The 6,099-nt window shown below is 45.1% G+C and overlaps 1 long non-coding RNA gene across 1 annotated transcript in view; it reads right to left on the bottom strand.

The window, feature by feature from the left end:
• Positions 1–4,485: 4,485 nt before the first annotated feature.
• The window catches only part of LOC142071985 (uncharacterized), an 84,758-nt gene continuing 83,144 nt past the window's right edge, over positions 4,486–6,099 (bottom strand). The window contains exon 3 of the long non-coding RNA XR_012668268.1: positions 4,486–5,138. This is a non-coding gene — a long non-coding RNA (uncharacterized LOC142071985). The remainder of the gene's footprint in view (positions 5,139–6,099) is intronic.

Raw genomic sequence — 6,099 nt, 5'->3', positions numbered from 1 at the left:
TGCCTATCTGCATCTTTAAGCACCTAAATACCTTTAAAAACCTGGCCTTTAAGCTTATACTCAGGCACCTATATAAATGGCTTGATTTTCCTGAGGTGCTGAGCAATTGCAACTTTCATTGCCTGCGTGAAGAAGGATTTCAGCATTTGGCCCCTTTGATCAGACATTCAGTGGGGTCCATCTTTGTTCCATTTAGCATATGAGTTGAGTGATATAACACATGGTTTTCATTTAGACTGGATTACCACAATCTATCATGCGGCGCTGTACTCCCTTGTCTGTCTGCATCCAGCTGTTGCCTCTTGTCTTATACTTCGATTGTAAGCTCTTTGAGCCAGGAACTGTCTTTTTATTCTGTGTTTGTACACCACTAACACAATGGGGTCCTGGAAATTCCATGATCTGACAAAAAGAAAATTACTTATTGTTTACATAAGAATATAAGAATGGTCATACTAGGTCAGACCAATGGTCTATCTAGCCAAGTATCTTGTCTTGTGACAGTGGCAAGTGCCAGATGCTTCAGAGTGAATGAACCAATCAGGGCCACTATTGAGTGATCCATCCCCTGTCATCCAGTCCCAGGTTCTGGCAGTCAGAATTTTAGGGACACTCAGAGCATGGGGTTGTAACCCTGACCATCTTGGCTAATAGCCACTGATGGACCTATCCTCCATGAACTTATCCAGTTATATTTTTGGCCTTCACAACATCCTCTGCCAATGAGTTCCACAGGTTGACTGTGTGTTGTGTGAAGTACTCGCTTATGTTTGTTTCAAATGCACTGCCTATTAATATCATTGAGTGAACCCAGGTTCATATGTATTGTGAAGGGGTAAATAATACTTCCTTATTCACTTTCTCCACACCATTCATGATTTAATATCCCCTCTATCATATCCCCCCTCAGTCATCTCTTTTCCAAATAGACCACTCCCAGTCTTTTTAACCCTTCCTCATATGGAAGTTGTTCCATAGCCCTAATCATTTTTGTTGCCCTTTTCTTTACCTTTTCCAATTCTGATATATCTTTTCTTGAAATACGACAACCCCAACTGCAGGCAGTATTCAAGGTGTGGGCATACTATGGATTTATAAAGTAACATTATCATTTTTTCTGTCTCATTATCTAACCCTTTTCTAATGATTCCTAACATTGGTAGCTGTTTTGACTGCCTCTATACACTGAGCAGATGTTTTCAGAGATCTATCTACAATGAGTCCACGATCTCATTCTTGAGTAGTAACATCTAATTTAGACCCCATCATTTTATACGCAGTTAGGATTATGTTTTATAATGTGCATTTTCCAATGTGCATTTTCCAAAGTGTTTAGTTCTTGGAATTGGGGATCCAGTCCTGAATTTTGGAGATGCAACACTGGAGTTTTGCCACTTTTGACTTTAATCTGAACAAGACTGGTCCCAGGGTGTGTTCATGTTTTTGACGTACATTTGCTTTGCTTCACAATTGACAAATTGTTGTTAGGCATTCAATTTCCATTACAGATCAATAGTAATTGCGTGCTTAACTTCAATATGTGCCTTTGTAAACCTCCCCTGTATCATTTCTCCCTCCCTGCCGCATAACTGTAGGAAATTATTAAAAACAAAAACCTTCAAGATTGCTATTCTCTTATCCCACCAAAATTGGATATTGAAAAATAAAAAAATCAGTGAATTTGCACCCAATTTAACACAGCTAAACATTTGCACATGCTTGAAATGATCAACTTTGGGAGCAAGTGTAGTCAAGGTCACCTCAAACTCAGCTACTTTCCTTTTTATGATGTAGATTAAGTGTTTTGTATCTCAGCCTCTATAGTAAATAAAAAATACCATTGTTAAATATATTGCTGTCATCTTTAACATTGAAGGTCACATAGGACTCTGAACTGAATATGGAAGAGCTGGAGGGCTGCATTATGCAGTACTGGAGTGAAATTAGGGATTCATCTTTAATGTTTCCTTGTTTGTGTTACTGCATTTGTTTCCCAGTTTCCTTGATCGTCACATATTTCCTCTGATGATGAATGTTTCAAAGCAGACTTTGCTTCACCACCAATCTGGATATTTGAGGTTTCAAAGTCAGGGAAATCAAAGGATCTACAGATTCAAATGTTATGCCATTTTACTAGCTATATATTTCCTGTGCATGATTTTCCTTGGAAATAAGAGCAATTAGGAAATAGCTCAATAAAAATTGTTAAGATCTGACTTCAGAGCAGCAAGAGAATGTTAAATATTCCATTAAATGGTCTGTGATGCTGACAGCACATAAAGCACGCTAACTTTTGGGTAAAATTATTGAGTTTTATTGGCTAGTGGAATAGCTTTGTGTGGAAGACTACAATGCAGTTTAATTTATGAGTAATACTTTGCACTTCTAGGTCACCTTTTGTGCAACCCTTGTCCAAGCATTTTACAAACAAATGTCTACACTATGAAATTAGGTCAAATTTATAGAAGTCAATTTTTAAGAAAGTGCTTTTATACAGTCGATTGTGTGTCCCCCCCACTAAGCGCATTAAGTCGGCGAAGTGCATCCACAGTACCAAGGCTAGCATAGACTTTTGGAGCGTTGCACTGTGGGTAGCTATCCCACAGTTCCCGCAGTCTCCGCCGCTCATTGGAATTCTAGGTTGAGCTCCCAATGCCTGATGGGGCAAAAACATTGTCGCGGGTGGTTTTGGGTACATGTCGTCAGTCGCCCCTCCCTCCGTGAAAGCAATGGCAGACAATCATTTTGCCCCTTTTTTCGTACGGGCACCATGCTGCTTTGAGCAGACAGTGCAGTAGGGCTGCAAACCGTCCTCATCGAACAACAGCTTCCACTGCCACTCTGCTCTCCTGCTCTACTGGTGGTCTCGCAGGTCCTCAGTATGACCATTGTCATCCGCCGCTTCCACTGCAACTCTGCTTGGCTGCTCTTGTCTCTTGCATACCACGGCAGGCATGCAGCCCACTCAGCTGTTGTGTCCTGGCAGCAGATGGTGCAGTAGGTCTGCAAAAATGGTCATCCAACCACCGCTTCCCCTACAACTCTGCTTTCCTGCTCTCCTACAGACACCATACCACGGCAAGCATGGAGCCCGCTCAGATCACTGTGGCAGTTATGAGCATTGTAAACACCAGGCGCATTATCATGCAGTATATGCAGAACCAGAACCTGCAAAAGCAGGCGAGGAGGTGACGGCAGCATGGTGATGAGAGTGATGAGGACATGGACACAGACTTCTCTCAAAGCATGGGCCCCGGAAATTTGGCCATCCTGGTAGTAATGGGGTAGGTTCCTGCCATGGAACACCGATTCTGGGCTCGGGAAACAAGCACAGACTGGTGTGACCTCATAGAGTTGCAGGTCTGGGATGATTCCCAGTGGCTGTGAAACTTTTGCATGCATAAGGGCACTTTCATGGTACTTTGTGACTTGCTTTCCCCTTCCCAGAATACCAAGATGAGAGCAGCCCTCACAGTTCACAAGCGAGTGACAATAGCCCTCTGGAAGCTTGCAACGCCAGATGGCTACTGGTCAGTCGGGAATCAATTTGGAGTGGGCAAATCTACTGTGAGGGCTGCTGTGATCCAAGTAGCCAACGCAATCACTGAGCTGCTGCTATTAAGGGTAGTGATTCTGGGAAAAGCGCAGGTCATAGTAGATGACTTTGCTGCAATTGGATTCCTTAACTGTGGTGGGGCGATAGACGGAACGCATATCCCTATCTTGGGACTGGAGCACTAAGGCAGCCAGTACATAAACTGAAAGGGGTACTTTTCAATGTTGCTGCAAGCACTGGTGGGTCACAAGGAATGTCTCACCAAAATCAGCGGTGGGTGGCTAGGAAAGGTACATGACTCTCGCATCTTCAGGAACTCTGGTCTATATGAACAGCTGCAGCAAGGGACTTACTTTCCAGACCAGAAAATAACAGTTGGGGATTTTGAAATGCCTATAGTTATCCTTGGGGACCCAGCCTACGCCTTAATGCCACGGCTCATGAAGCCATACACAGGCACCCTGGACAGTAGCCAAGAGCTATTCAACTACAGGCTGAGCAAGTGCAGAATGGTGGTAGAATGTGCATTTGGATGTTTAAAGGCGCGCTGGTGCAGTTTACTGACTCAGTTAGACCTCAGTGAAACCAATATTCCCATTGTTATTAGTGCTTGCTGTGCGCTCCACAATATCTGTGAGAGTAAGGGAGAGTTGTTTATGGTGGGGTGGGAAGTTGAGGCAAATTGCCTGGCCACTGATTACATGCAGCCAGATACCAGGGTGATTAGAAAAGCACAGTAGGGTGTGCTGCGCATCAGAGAAGCTTTGAAAACCAGTTTCATGTCTGACCAGGCTACGGTGTGACAGTTCTGTTTGTTTCTCCTTGATGAAAACCTGTCCCCTTGGTTCACTCTACTTCCCTGTAAGCCAACGGCCCTCCCCTCTCCCCTTTGATCACTGCTTGCAGAGGCAATAAAGTCATTGTTTTTTTTTTCAAATTCATGCATTCTTTATTAATTAATCACACAAATAGGGGGATAACTGCCAAGGTAGCCCAGGAGGGGTGGAGGAGGAGGGAAGTACCGGATGCGGTAGGGGAGGAAGGGAGGAGGGAACGACAAGGCCACGCTTCACTTCAAAACTTATTGAATGCCAGCCTTCTGTTGCTTGGGCAGTCCTCTGGGGTGCAGTGATTGGGTGCCCAGAGATCTCCCCCCTGCCTCCCCGTGTTCTTGGGTGTCTGGGTGAGGAGGATATGGAACTTGGGGAGGAGGGCAGTTGATTACACAGGGGCTGCAGTGGCGGTCTGTGCCTTTCCTGCACCTCAACCATACGCTGGAGCATATCAGTTTGATCCTCCAAAAGCCTCAGCATTGCATCCCACCTCCTCTCATCATGCTGCTGCCACCTCTCCTGTTGCCCCAGCCATCTATCCTCTTGCACATCCTTCCTGTCCTCACATTTATTTTGTGCTTTCCTGGACTCTGACATTGTTTGCCTCCATACATTCTTTTGGGCTCTTTCAGTGCAGGAGGACTTCATGAGCTCAGAGAACATTTCATCGTGAGTGAGTTTTTTTCACCTTCTTATCTGTGCTAGCCTCTGGGACGGAGATGCTAGTGGCAGTGTTGAAACATTTGCAGCTGTGGGAAGAAAAAAAAGGAGAGTAAAATTGAAAAAGACAAATTGGCCATTTAAAAGGAGGGGCTGATGTTTTCGGGTTAACGTGCAACACAAACCCAATTTACCCCCCCACACCCAATTCTCTGGAATGATTGTTTCACCCCTCCCCCCACTGCATGGCTAACAGCAGGGATGATTTCTTTTCAGCCTCAGGCAAACAGCCCAGCAGGAACGGCCACCTCTAAATATCCCCTTAATAAAATTCCCCTATTTCAACCAGGTGACCATGAATGATATCACTCTCCTGAGGATAACACAGAGAGATAAAGAACGGATGTTGCTTGAATGCCAGAAAACACCGGGACCACACGCTGCCATGCTTTCTTATGCAATGATTCCAGACTACGTGCTACTGGCCTGCCATGGTAAAGTGTCTTACCATGGAGGACGCAATACAGCTGCCCTTCCCAGAAACCTTTTGCAAAGGCTTTGGGAGTACCTCCAGGAGAGCTTCACTGAGATGTCCCTGGAGGATTTCTGCTCCATCCCCAGACATGTTAACAGACTTTTCCAGTAGCTATACTGGCCGCGAATGCATCCCAAGTCTTCAGGGCAAATTAGTCATTAAACACGTTTGCATTAAACCGTGTATTATATTTACAAAGGTACACTCACCAGAGGTGTCTTCTCAAGGTCTGGGAGCCTGGGTTGGGTGGGTATTGGCTCCAGGATGATAAACAGTTCCTGGCTGTCGGGGAGAATGGTTTCTCCTCTTGCCTGGTGTGCACTATCTTCACCCTCCCCCTCCTCATCATCTTCCTTGTCCCCAAAATCCTCATCCTTTTTGCATGAGACTCCCTTGCAGGAGTCCACGTACAGGTGTGGGGTAGTTGTAGGGGCACGCCCTAGAATTGCATGCAGCTCATCATAGAAGCTGCATGTCTGGGGCTCTGACCCCAAGCGGGCATTTGCCTCTTTGTT

Source organism: Caretta caretta, chromosome 5 (genome assembly GCF_965140235.1).
Source record: "Caretta caretta isolate rCarCar2 chromosome 5, rCarCar1.hap1, whole genome shotgun sequence".
NCBI lineage: Eukaryota > Metazoa > Chordata > Testudines > Cheloniidae > Caretta > Caretta caretta.
Note: the sequence above shows the minus strand (reverse complement) of the source record. Positions and strands in the feature narration are given on the sequence as shown.